Genomic DNA, 14,823 nt, shown 5'->3' with positions numbered 1-14,823 from the left:
GACTCCGCCCAAGTAACGTTAGCTGTGCTCCTACGCCTAGTGAGAATATAGTTCCCAGTTTTTATACGATTAATAATGGTCTCTATCTCATATAGCCTTGTTATTTGTACACGCTGTGACTATACAGATCACAACATGTAAATAGGAAAATGTTGGCATTATTTTGTCACTTATTGTGATTACTATGCTACCATTATCCATTTACATCCAGTCTTTGTGCTAAGCTAGGCTAGCGATGGGTGCGTCAATTAACACTTACAGAACGCACAGAAATGAAAAAGGTATGTATGGACTTATCTAACTCTGGGGGATACTGTGAATAAGCTAAAGTCCTGAAAAGTTGGAGTGTTCCTTTAAGATACATGTTCTGTCCACTGACGTGGTTTCAGATAGGGACCCGCAATACTCCGCCTTTTTCTGGAAAGAGTTTTGTCGTGTCATTGGGGCAACGGGCAGCCTCTCGTCAGGTTTTCACCCACAAACCAATGGACAAACCGAGCGTGCTTATCAAATTGTTGCTCGTATGCTCCGCAGCCTTGCTCATCGTTGTCCCGTGTCATGGTCTGAGCAGCTGGCCTGGGCAGAGTATGCACACAATTCCCTCCCATCCTCTGCAACAGGTCTTTCTCCTTTCCATTGTTGCCTCGGCTATCAACCTCCTTTATTTTCGTCTCAGGAGGCAGCTTCTAATTCACCATCTGTTCAAGCCTTTATCGATCGTTGTAGGCACACTTGGAGAAAGGTGAGAACTGCACTTCGTCGCTCTAACGCCGCATGCGCATCACTGCCAATTAAGAGTCCACCGCTAACTTACCATTACATTCCGAGTCCCGTTAGCTGGCACCCCCATTTTATCTGGCTTTTCGTATTATTAAAATCATTAATCCTGTTGCGGTACGGCTTCGCCTTCCATGCCACCTCCGTCATGTTCATCCAGTTTTCCATGTTTCTCATATTAAGCCCTTCATTCGTGCGCCCTCTCATCCAGTCTGTCCTCCTGTTCAAATTAATGATTCCCCAGTCTGCAGGGTTCGTCGCATCCTTGACACGTGTCGACGGGGTCGTGGTCACCAGTACTTATGCGATTGGAAGGGGTACGGGCAAGAGGAGAGAAGCTGGGTCCCCTCCCGGGACATCTTGGACCCTTCGCTCAGGAGGCGCTCGTTGAGGGACGGGGTACTGTCATGATCCGGGTTCCTCCTTTCTCTGTCCCCTTTTCCCTGATTCTTCCTGCTATTTCTACCTCCTCTTTCTCTGCCCCTTTTGTCAGTTTATTCCTAGCCATCATTGTTGAAGACGCATCTCTTACCTGCTGAGTCAAGTGTTGTCCTGTCTATTGGGATCTTCCACTGCACCTGGCACGGCTGCCGCTCATCCCGAATCTCAGTAACTAGTTTCCCTGCCACCTTTTGTTAATGCTCAGGGTTTATGAGCGCAGTTTTCCGTTTTGACTGATACCTCTGTCTCCGGAGTGGATTTATGTTTCCCGTTGATTTTTTGACTGTTTCTACTTTTCATTAAAAGTGATTGAGAATCTCACCTTTTGGTCCTCTATCTCCCACCTAACACATTGCATTTTGTTAGTAATTGTAATAGCACATTTAAAATTGTCCATTTGAGCCAGAGAATGCATCTGTAAGTTTTGTGTTTAAAGGTATAAAATTGTTGATAATGGACTATTCTTTAGGCACATTTTCCCATTATATATATTTTGTTTCTTAGACAGGAAGATGACGACATCATTTATGACAGTGAGGGAACTGTCGAAAGAACAAACAAAACATGATAGTGCGCAATATTAATATATGTGATGCCTGGTATGTTCACTGAAAAAGCATTGTGTTCATAGCCTCTATGAAATCACAATGAACGTTTTGTGGTTTATAGTATTGGTATGTTAGCTTTAACGCTATTTAAAAGCTAGTGTGAATCAAAACAGTCTCTCATTTGACCAATAAAACTTCTTCTAATCAAGTTTCCTTTACATTCAACCAAACAATTCAAACAAAATTCAATGTTTAAAATATATTTAGTTGGACTTTAAAGTTTTAAAAATATAGAATGCGATAGAGAATATATTTTTTAGTTATTTGTAGGTAAATTAACGCCTTACTGTCATGTTTAAGGTGATTCTGACACATTATTAGTACTGCAGTCCTGAAACTGACACTGTATATTTGACACTGTCTGTGAAATACAGGCTAAAGTCTCGTAATCTAATTATATGATAATTAACGAGCATCGGAATTTGATTTTCATTCATCTCACTATGATTTGTGAGGAAAAAAGTGAATTTCAATGCTTTCTTTGAGTAACACAGACACAATCTTGTTATTTGAGGTTGAGTCTGATACAGCAAATATCTCATAGTGTAAAACTTTTACTCAAGTAATATTCTAAACAGTGACTTTAACTTCTACCAACGTCATTTTCTGGTCAGATATCTGTACTTTTACTCAAGTGTGGCTTTCAGGCGCTTCATCCAGCGCTGAGCTTCATACAATACAGACGGTTTAAAAGAAACAGAAACTAAGAGTGTTAATGTTGTAAGATTCACTCGGTTTCAGCTGTAAAGAAGCTCTACACAAGACAACTGAGTCATTATTCAGATCAAAAACAATATCAGTTCTGGATGATTGTTGCAGTGTTTTATTGATTGCTTTATTACATTTCCGTAGTGAAATTTACTTGAATTTAAGATTGAAAATTATTTTCATTGTATCCGCAATTTCTTTTTTTTCATTTCTATTTTGTTTTTCCATTAATTCATTTCTTTGTTCTTATTTTATTATTGACTGTTTACTTGTCTTATTTTGTGTGTGTGTGTGTGTGTGTGTGTGTGTGTGTGTGTGAAAATTGTGTCAAAATCCTGATGACTGCACTTTCACCAGATCCTGTCAGAAGACGTGTGTTTTGTCTGAGACTCAAAACTGTGTTAACTCAAAGTCTTCTGTCATCCAGAGCAGAACGCAGGAGACAAGTGATGATCAAATGGGCAGGATTTATTAAATTATATTAGTTGTGTGTGTTTCAATGCTCAGATTTCCCCAACAAGTGTTATTATATCAAACCAAAGTAATGGAAAATATCTGCTTCACAACATCATCGTGTGACGGTAAAAACCTGGAGACATTCTTCTCTGATCTCTTACTCATGAAGAGAAATATACCTAAAAACCACATAATCATAAAACAATATTATGATTAAATGTCACTCAGAGAAGCTGCTGTGTGTGTGTTTGTGTGTGTGTGTGTGTGTGTGTGTGTGTGTGTTTGTGTGTGTTTTCACAGGAAGTGTGCTGCTATACTGTCTGTATGAGGATTTATTACACATTTATTCTGACTGTTATTTCACAGAAGTTCAGCTGCAGTATTAATGTCATGAAGAGAAAAGAAGAGACTCTATTCTGTACTCGAATTTGTACAGATAAAAATAGCTGGATGCAAAGAGACCGAAAGCTAAACCCATATAAAATGGTGGCACCCATTTTTACATTAGGAAACATCTCACTGTTACTGATTCATCATGCAGCTCAAAGCATTATGGGTAGAATCTCTCGTCAGTCTATTCTGATTCATCAACACAGTTTCACTGATGATCCAGGATTAATCCAAAACCCAGGATAGAGCGTCTGAGTGAATGTGGTCTGGACTGTGTGGATGAGGCTCATTGTGTCAGAGACGCTGTAGAAGGACAGAGTTCCTGCTCTGTGATCCACAAACACTCCTATTCTCCTGCTGATGGACTTCACAGAGAGATCAGTCTTTATGTTATTGTGACTGAATGAGTATCTGGAGGAAGAGCAGCACAAACTCCAGGACTGATCATTAGATCCAAACATACACTCTTTACCCGATCCCTTCCTGCTGATGCTCTTATATGACACTGATATCTCCACATAATCTCCACTCCACTCAATCTCCCAGTAACAGCGTCCACACACACTCTCTCTACACAACACCTGACACACATCAAATCTGTCTGGATGATCAGGATACGACTGGACTGGGACAGTATTAGTAATCACTCTGTTGTTCTCAGACAGACGGAGGCGTTTATTCACTGTGTTCAGATCCAGAGTGAACTGATGGGAATCTGATGGAGATAAAACACATCAGAATCAGGAATTATGAATCTGTTTGATCTTTTCATGTTCAGTGTATCATCAGTGTCTCAGTACAGATGAACAGATATCTGTGCACATCATCATTTACATCATCAGTTATAAAACTCTTCTTTCTCCTTCTACAGGAAGAACATGAAGACTCTCAGAGAGTTTTCTGCTGGTTTTCTTACTGACTTACATTGTAGGAAGTCCTTCCTGGTCCAGAGATCAATGCTGGTGAATGTGACTGTGGAAATCAACAGACATGAACAGTGTGATTCTCATGATCCTGTATCTATTCCTAACACATTTCTAATATGATGTTCTCCATGATATGAGATGATGATGGACTGGTTTCTGAGAGCAGATGAATCTCCAGGACTTTACCTCTGTCTGAGATCTTCTGGAGCTGCTCTTTGCAGAAATCCTCCAGTTTGTCTCTCAGCTGATGGACAGATTCTCTCAGATCATCAGAAGAGACGAGAGAACTGAAGAGATCATCATTTACGTCTGTAGATTCAGGAGGAGCTGAGAGAGACTGGAAACTCTACAGAAAACAGAAATCAAACTCATCAGCTCCACACTTCACTCAATAACCTTCAGGAACATCAGATTTGATCTTTAGTAACTCTCCTCAATCCAGCACTTTCACAACATCAGCTTCATTCTTCTCATATTCATTAAATCACATTAGAGCTAAAGAGTCTAGTATTTGACACTTACACTCTCTGTGAACTTTCTAGGAAATACACTGTAAAAAAATTTGCCGTTAAATAACAGTAATTTTCTGGCAGCAGGGGTGCCAGTAAAGTACTGTTAATTTACAGCTCTTAACCATTAATTTACCACTCTTATTTTTTAACAGTATTTTACCGTAAATTCTACCATGGAAATTAACTCCACTCCCACTGCTTCAAACAGTTCGAGTTTTTAAACTAGCATTCCTACGATGTTAGTACTATGAACTTATTTCATTTGAGTCCACTGAGAAGGAATAGTTCTTAATATAACGATGCAAACACTTAATGTGCAGTAATAAAGTAACTAAATACATGACTTTTACTCAAATCACTGCAGCTCATTGTCAGCTATAGCACACATGTATGTGCTGAAATACTTAACACAGAGATCATCACTGTATCAGCGACTCCACATTTACTGCCTTTATATAAAGCAGCAGAAAATCAGAATTTGTGGCTCATCATTGACTGAAGCATGGGCTCTACTCTCCAGCACAATGGTGAACAACAAAACTACATTAAACTAAACGATCTCTCTTGTGCAAACACACATTAATACAGTCAAGCTCACTATTTACTCTCATTATCAGTGTATGACTTTGCCTAGTTTTTTTTCTATGGATGTTCACAAATATTTTAGTTAAATTAACTTTTTTTTCATTTGGTAAATCTGACGTTTACATTTAACAGCATATTACTGTTTTTCCTTGACTTAACGGCAACAAACTGTAGAAAAACACTTTTTTTGCTGGCAACCATTAATTTACGGCAAGAAACAGTAGAAAAACAGTTATTTACTGGCAGCAGGGGGGCAGCAGGGGTGCCAGTAAATAACTGTTTTTCTACAGTTTGTTTCCTGTAAATTAATTACAGTTTATTACTGTTAAATTATGTTTCATTCTGTTTTTTCTTCATCTTAAATCTTTAACCCTTTAAACCCCACAAGAAAATCCTCAGTTTTAAATGAACACTTATAATGTGTGCACACTACAGAGTGTTAGAGTAACACTGAATCAGTGAAGTTAATGAGATAATTCGGTGATTAATTGATGATTGAGCATTAGTGATAAACACCTGCAGAATCACTGAAGGAAAGAGAAACACAAGATCTACAAATGACTTCAGCCACAGCCTTAGATGAAATCAACTGAATAAAAGAATACATCAAATCTCTCAAGATCTGATTAAACAACTACTAAAACAGCTTCACCAGATTCACATTACTAACCAGACTGACTTTATTTCTGTCAGATGTCTACAGAAGAACTTATGGAGAGTTAAATAGGTTTAGGTGTTTTTTTCACTACCATGATGGAGATCAGTGTTTACTTTAGTTGGGCTCTTGAACATGACTTTTCAACAACTAAGGTTTTTTTTTACATGCTGTAACAATTCGCCTTTGGAACCTGTTATAGCAAAACAAAAGTACACAGAAGAAAAAAAATCTGATGTTGTTTATAGATTGACAAGAACAAATACTATTATTTCTGATCTAATCCCGTGTCTCTTCTCTTATTGAATATTGATACTACAGCATAAGAAGGAACACTGCTGAGCCAGAAGTTATAAAAGACTGTTAAGAAAATTTCACTCATAATAAAAAAAAAAACCTTTGCAGAAATTTAGACAGAAACATCAAGAATCAGCGTATGAATCACAACAATGGTGACAATGCACAAAATAAATGAACAGATCAGTTCTGAACATCACAACACATGCTACTAAAACTTAAAACAAATGCAAAATTATAAGCACATAAGAATTCAAGAAAATAAGTGAACAATTCAGGGGCATAATTTATTCATGCCCCAATGCATGCTGGGAGTCATGTGTCACGATAGGTATTGGGGAAAAACACAAAGAGAGGGTAGATCCAAATGCAGGTAAGGGTTTTATTTAAACAGAGGGGTAAATACAAAATAAACAGTCATGAGAGACAAATCAAACAAAAAGGGAACCGGATGAAACGGGGAACTCGGAAGAACGGAAAGGTAGAGGAAGTCTGGTGGAACGAGAGAATGAGACACATAGGGTAAGACAAAGCAAGACTGATGGACCTGAAACACAATGACATCAGACAAGGACTCCGTGACATAGACTAAGACAGACTGGGTATTTATACACAGAAGGATAATTGGGAAACAGGAGACAGGTGGGGTGAACAATCAATCAGGTAACAAGGAGGAAGGTGACCATATAAGGGAACAGGAAGTGATCTGGGACAGGCACCGTGAGAAGGAGGACATCTAGTGGAACCCCGGGGAACAACAACCCAGACACTGTGACAGTACCCCCCTCTACGGAGCGGCTACCAGACGCTTAAAGACAAAACATGACACAGAGACCAGGAGGGAGGCGGACAGGTGGAGGCTCAGGGGGAGGGACGGAGGGCCAGAAAAGGAACACATGGGGGACAAACACCAGAAATGATACATAAAACCAGGAGATCAGGAGGGAGGAGGACCGGAGGAGGTACAGGGGGAGGGACGGAGGGCCAGACTAAACTAAAGAGAACAGACAGAAACAGAACTCAAAAAACACAAAACATAAGTCCATGAAGGACATGTTGAGGCGTCCACTAGGACGGAGCAGATGACCACCACAGCCGTGTGGTCAAGGCCAGAGCCCTCCAGGGCGGAGCGGAAGACCACCACGTCTCTGTGGTCGAGGCCGGAGTCCACCAGGTCGGAGCAGAAGACCACCACGTCCTCATGGTCATCACCAGAGTCCCCCAGGGTGGAGCGGACGACCACCACGTCCTCGTGGTCACCGCCAGAGTCCCCCAGGGCGGAGCGGATGACCACCACGTCCTCGTGGTCACCGCCAGAGTCTCCCAGGGCGGAGCCGAAGACCACCACGGCCTTGTGGTCACCGCCTCGGGAACTGTAACGGACACCGCCTCGGGAACAACATCGGGCACCGCCTCGGGAACAACCTCGGGCACCGCCTCGGGAACAGCATCGGGCACCGCCTCGGGAACAGCATCGGGCACCGCCTCGGGAACAGCATCGGGCTCCGCCTCGGGAACTGCATCGGGCTCCGCCTCGGGAACTGCATCGGGCTCCGCCTCGGGAACGACCTCGGCCTCGGGAACAGCATCGGGCACCGCCTCGGGAACTGCATCGGGCTCCGCCTCGGGAACAGCATCGGGCTCCGCCTCGGGAACAGCATCGGGCTCCGCCTCGGGAACTGCATCGGGCACCGCCTCGGGAACTGCATCGAGCACCGCCTCGGGAACTGCATCGAGCACCGCCTCGGGAACTGCATCGGGCTCCGCCTCGGAAACAGCATCGGGCACCGCCTCGGGAACTGCATCGGGAACTGCATCGGGCTTCGCCTCGGGAACTGCATCGGGCACCGCCTCGGGAACTGCATCGGGCACCGCCTCGGAAACAGCATCGGACACCGCCTCGGGAACTGCATCGGGCTCCGCCTCGGGAACTGCATCGGGCTCCGCCTCGGGAACTGCATCGGGCTCCGCCTCGGAAACAGCATCGGGCTCCGCCTCGGAAACAGCATCGGGCTCCGCCTCGGGAACTGCATCGGGCACCGCCTCGGAAACAGCATCGGGCTCCGCCTCGGGAACTGCATCGGGCACCGCCTCGGAAACAGCATCGGGCACCGCCTCAGGAACAGCATCGGGCACCGCCTCGGGAACTGCATCGGGCTCCGCCTCGGGAACTGCATCGGGCACCGCCTCGGGAACTGCATCGGGCTCCGCCTCGGGAACTGCATCGGGCTCCGCCTCGGGAACTGCATCGGGCTCCGCCTCGGGAACTGCATCGGGCACCGCCTCGGAAACAGCATCGGGCACCGCCTCGGGAACAGCATCGGGCACCGCCTCGGGAACTGCATCGGGCTCCGCCTCGGGAACAGCATCGGGCTCCGCCTCGGGAACAGCATCGGGCTCCGCCTCGGGCACCGCCTCGGGAACTGCATCGGGCACCGCCTCGGGAACTGCATCGGGCACCGCCTCGGGAACTGCATCGAGCACCGCCTCGGGAACTGCATCGAGCACCGCCTCGGGAACTGCATCGGGCTCCGCCTCGGGAACTGCATAGGGCACCGCCTCGGAAACAGCATCGGGCACCGCCTCGGGAACTGCATCGGGAACTGCATCAGGCTTCGCCTCGGGAACTGCATCGGGCACCGCCTCGGGAACTGCATCGGGCACCGCCTCGGAAACAGTATCGGGCACCGCCTCGGAAACAGTATCGGGCACCGCCTCGGGAACTGCATCGGGCTCCGCCTCGGGAACTGCATCGGGCACCGCCTCGGAAATAGCATCGGGAACTGCATCGGGCTTCGCCTCGGGAACTGCATCGGGCTTCGCCTCGGGAACTGCATCGGGCTCCGCCTCGGGAACTGCCTCGGCCTCGGCCTCGGGAACAGCATCGGGCACCGCCTCGGGAACTGCATCGGGCACCGCCTCGGAAACTGCATCGGGCTCCGCCTCGGGAACTGCATCGGGCTTCGCCTCGGGAACTGCATCGGGCTCCGCCTCGGGAACTGCCTCGGCCTCGGCCTCGGGAACAGCATCGGGCACCGCCTCGGGAACTGCATCGGGCTCCGCCTCGGGAACTGCATCGAGCACCGCCTCGGAAACTGCATCGGGCACCGCCTCGGAAACTGCATCGAGCACCGCCTCGGGAACTGCATCGAGCACCGCCTCGGGAACTGCATCGGGCTCCGCCTCGGGAACTGCATAGGGCACCGCCTCGGAAACAGCATCGGGCACCGCCTCGGGAACTGCATCGGGAACTGCATCGGGCTTCGCCTCGGGAACTGCATCGGGCACCGCCTCGGGAACTGCATCGGGCACCGCCTCGGAAACAGCATCGGGCACCGCCTCGGGCACCGCCTCGGGAACTGCATCGGGCACCGCCTCGGAAACAGCATCGGGCACCGCCTCGGGAACTGCATCGGGCACCGCCTCGGGAACTGCATCGGGCACCGCCTCGGGAACAGCCTCGGGCACCGCCTCGGGAACTGCCTCGGGCTCCGCCTCGGGAACAGCAGCTGCCTGTCTCCTCCTCCGCCCTCTACGATGGGGAGTCGGTGGCGTTGAGTCGGCCATCTTGTGCTGTGGTGCTGGGCTGGCGGCCATCTTGGGCTGTGACGCTAGGTTGGCGGCCATCTTGGGCTGTGGGGCTGGGCTGGTGGCCATCTTGGGTTGTGGGGCTGGGTTGGCGGCCATCCTGTGCTGTGGGGTTGGGCTGGCGCCCATCTTGTGCTGTGGGGCTGAGCTGGCAGCCTTGTCTGGACACTCTGGTGTGGTTGTTGCATCCCACTGGGCACGATGGTGCAGGTAATTGGTAAACCCCCAAAAGTCCAGTATCTCTAACCCCTTCATCTCCCATGAAGGTAAAGGATCATCCAGGCAATTATTAAATAAATCCTTTAGTGCTGCATCATTGTAACCTAGCCCGACTGCCATAGTCCAAAACAATTGCGCCAGGCCACCCACCTCACTTCCCTCTTGATGAAGGGTGATTAAGTTCTGGTATCTCCCCCTCCGTTCCTCCATGGTGGCTGGGGAACCGATTCGAAATCCCACACCGCTGGATCTAGGCATGACGGAGTCCTTCTGTCACGATAGGTATTGGGGAAAAACACAAAGAGAGGGTAGATCCAAATGCAGGTAAGGGTTTTATTTAAACAGAGGGGTAAATACAAAATAAACAGTCATGAGAGACAAATCAAACAAAAAGGGAACCGGATGAAACGGGGAACTCGGAAGAACGGAAAGGTAGAGGAAGTCTGGTGGAACGAGAGAATGAGACACATAGGGTAAGACAAAGCAAGACTGATGGACCTGAAACACAATGACATCAGACAAGGACTCCGTGACATAGACTAAGACAGACTGGGTATTTATACACAGAAGGATAATTGGGAAACAGGAGACAGGTGGGGTGAACAATCAATCAGGTAACAAGGAGGAAGGTGACCATATAAGGGAACAGGAAGTGATCTGGGACAGGCACCGTGAGAAGGAGGACATCTAGTGGAACCCCGGGGAACAACAACCCAGACACTGTGACATCATGGATGAGTTTTATCCTGTGCTGGTACCCAGCATGCATTGCATCATGAACCTTTTGATTATCACCATTGTTGAGATTAATATGCTGATTGTTGATGTCTCTCTTTCAGTGTTGTGAGGACTGCTGCCCAAAATATTTAAAGCTCAAAATTTTGTTAAATCCATATCCAGATAATCACATTACCGTTCAATCTTATAAAATTGAAGAAACAAACAAAAGAAAAGTGTTATTCACTCATATATTTCAAAACCAAATTATTAATTGACTATTATAGCAACAAGTCAGTCTAGTAGATCATGCTTGACAGAAACCGTCATAATCACTTGACCATCAAGATTAATATTGCTGTAACAGATGTATCATAAAGATACAAATATAACAATGAAACAAAAGTTGAAGTACAAAAGTCAAGGGTCAGGAGCCCAACTAAAGCAAACACTGATCTCCACAATGGTGACGTCAGACGAAACAGTAACATTATCATCTAAATCTCTGTAATTCTCAATAAGATCTTTTGATCTCTGTTCTCTGATCTGACAGAAATAAATTCAGTCTGGTTAGTAATGAGTGAAGTTTGTAAAGCTGTTTGTTGATTGTTTAAATCTTCAGTTGATTTCATCTAAAGCTGTGGCTGAAGTCAGTTGTATTTCATGTGTTTGTCTCGTTATGTTTTTTTTTCTTCAGTGATTCTACTCATTAACAGCAGCTGTTGATCATTGTCTGAATTCACTCATTAGTGTTCATTCTCTCTGTCAGGTGGACTATATTAGTAAACTCATGTGGAATAGTGAATGAGGGTGTTTGGTGTGATTTGAAACACAGCCGCTGAGTGTCGAATTTGAACGTTGTTAATTTACGATATATAGCAGCAGGCTACCTTCTCGAAAATGATGAATATTACCCAGAATGCACTGTTTTACTAAAAAACAGTATGTTACTGTCGAAATTTGGCCGTTTTTTTACAGCGATTTTTAAGTGTAGTTTGAATGATAAAACATCTCCTAAGAACATAAATGTCCATCTAACAGTTCAAGCACATCAATGGAGACTCATTCTAGGAAAAGCAGCTCAAAGGCTATGATCAGATTAACTAGGGTGATCAAACGTGGCATTTTCCCAGGACACATCCTTGCCAGGATTTCTATATTGTCTAAAATATCCAGGTTTTGGATTTGTTTGCACAGTGCAGACCAATTGTTGTACTACAAAGTATTGTGAAACGGCTTCTTGTGTTTTTGAATCACTCTGATGTCATACACTGATCGGTCTACTCAGTGCTGCTTCAAGTCCAACACTAATATGTACACGCATCTGCATCGCTTTGACCGTTCTCTGTAGATCCTTCTCACGCAGCACGACTGGTCGATTACATACAACTACTGCATGTTATTGGTCAAACGATCATTACCTTCATTAAGTGTGAAAACAGGAAACCAAAGCCAAAACCTGGATATTTCCTGGGATAATGTCACATTTGGTCACCCTAAGATTAAGTACATTTATAACTTTAGAGCAGTTAGAGACACTGAAACTTCACAAGGACCCTTAAGACACGCTCAGGTTTGGATTGGTTTCAATAAACTGAAGCATTGGTAATATACAGACTGACTTCATGTTTGGGGTCTTCATGGTTACAGGCCAATAAAAACCATGATGTAATAAATCAATTGAAATTTTAGTGAAATTTTGAACAGTTCGTGGCGCTAGCAGTGTTTAGCAGCTAAATACATCTTCCAGAAGAAAGAGTTCAGAGAAATGATTCCTAACAGATCTCCAGAGCTGAAAGCATTTGTAAGCGGCGTCTCTTTCAGAAGAAGATGATCAGATGAGAGTCTGACTGATGATTATATAATAAGACACTCATGAAATGTTTCTCTCTGAGTCTCTGTCACAGCAGGATCTGCTCAAGTCCACTATGATCCTGTTCTTCTAGATGTGTGTTACCTGCAGGAACTGGATGTGATCCTGTGTGTGTGAAAGCTGCTCCAGCTCAGCGTCTCTCCTCCTCAGATCATTGATCTCCTGCTCCAGTCGCTCCAGTCGTTCTTCAGCTCGACTCACTGCAGTCTTTTCCTGATCTCTGATCAGTCGTATCAGCTCAGAGCGGCTTCTCTCAATGGAGCGGATGAGCTCAGTAAAGATCCTCTCACTGTCCTCCACTGCTGTCTGTGCAGAGCGCTGTTAGGACACACAGTGATTCAGCTTCAGTGAGTCTGAACTGAGACGGAGACAAACTTCTCTTCTTCTCCAGACTCACCTTATGAGACTCCACAGTCTCTCTCAGCTGCTGGAGATCTTTCTCTCTCTGCTGGATTCTCTGCTGGAGCGTCTTCTGTGTCTCCTTCAGCTGCTTCTGCAGGACAAACAGATGATCGTCAATCTCACAGAAAACTACTGACACTAAATCATCATGAGAACAGATCAATCCGGTAAAAGAGGAACTGATAACTAACAGCTGTAGGTTCAATCTCCAGAAGTGATGATGAGTTACAATCATAATATCAGCATGAATTACTCTAAGTGTAAGTGTTATAAAAGTGAAACTGACACAGACGTAGAGCTTCACACGGACAGTGTTTCTGTGTTTTGACTGATGCTAGTTTATATATTTTGTCAAAAGAATCTGTGAATAGTTAACTCCATTATTTTATGTTGCTTAATCAAGGTCTGTTTTACGAAAGATTGTTAATGAGGTGCTGATATAAACAAATATGAAATGAGTGTCAGCAATATTTGATCAGTGTCTAGTGTTAAATACCTGTTTCTCTGTCCTCTGATCTGCAGCTGATACAATGTCATGGTTTTTATGTTCAATAACTGTACACAGCACACATATACATTTCTTATCAGTGCGACAGAAAACCTCGAGGATCTTCTCATGTTTCTGGCAGATCATCTCCTGCAGTCGTCCAGTAGCTTCAGTCAGATTGTGTCTCTTTCCTCTAAATAAACTCTCATGTTGTTGAAGGTGATTCTGACAGTAAGAGTTCAGACACACCAGACAGGACTTGACGGCTCTGTATTTTCTTCCAGTACAGACGTCACACTGCACATCTCCAGCTCCAGCGTAACAGTCAGCAGAGAGTCTGGTCTTCTTCAGTTTCTCCACCACTTCAGCCAGCATGGTGTTTCTAGATAAAGCAGGTCTTGGACTGAAGGTCTGTCTGCACTGAGGACAGCTGTAGACTCTCTTCTGATCCTCCTGATCCCAGCAGTCTGTAATACAGATCTTACAGTAACTGTGTCCACAGGAAGTGGTCACTGGATCCTTCAGCAGATCCAGACACACTGCACACATGAACTCATCCTGAGAAACTCTGGCTTCTGCCATTTTACTGCTTGAATACAGAGACACAAACACACAACAGCTCAACTACACTTCAGTTTCTCTTTCTCTGAAATCATGTGATTCCTGCTTCCTGTTTCTGTCTGAGTCACGTGTGTAAAACACCTTCCTCATTCCTGCTCCTGTAGATTCAGTGTGATGTGAGACTGTGGCTCTCTCTGCTGCTCACACTGTCAATCACATCCATCTGTGATTAATCACATTCACTGAATAAAGATCACATGAGAATGATTTCAGTCTGTAATTAAACCACTAAATCCTCACGACATCCAACACTTACAGAATGAGTTCTGAACAACAAGGGGTCATATGATGCAATTTCAACTGTTTCTTTCTCTATGGAATGTAACAAGCTCTTGGTGCATAAAGAAGATAAAGTTGCAAAGTTGCAAAGATTAAGGTCTCAAATCCAGAGAGATATTCTTTATAAAAGTTAAGAGTCAACCCCTCCCTCTTCTTTTTATAACAGTCTGCAAACGTCTGGAGACTGAGGAGACAAGTCGCTCAAGTTTGGGAACAGGAATGTTGTCCCATTCTTGTCTAATACAGGCTTCTAGTTGCTCAACTGTCTTAGGTCTTCTGTGA

At 45.1% G+C, this 14,823-nt stretch overlaps 1 pseudogene; it reads right to left on the bottom strand.

The window, feature by feature from the left end:
- Positions 1–3,578: 3,578 nt before the first annotated feature.
- LOC113084145 (tripartite motif-containing protein 16-like) lies at positions 3,579–14,223 on the bottom strand (annotated as a pseudogene).
- Positions 14,224–14,823: the final 600 nt, after the last annotated feature.

The sequence above is a fragment of the Carassius auratus genome, unplaced genomic scaffold, assembly GCF_003368295.1.
Source record: "Carassius auratus strain Wakin unplaced genomic scaffold, ASM336829v1 scaf_tig00039774, whole genome shotgun sequence".
In the NCBI taxonomy this organism is placed as follows: domain Eukaryota; kingdom Metazoa; phylum Chordata; class Actinopteri; order Cypriniformes; family Cyprinidae; genus Carassius; species Carassius auratus.
This window is presented reverse-complemented; position numbering and strand designations above follow the sequence as displayed.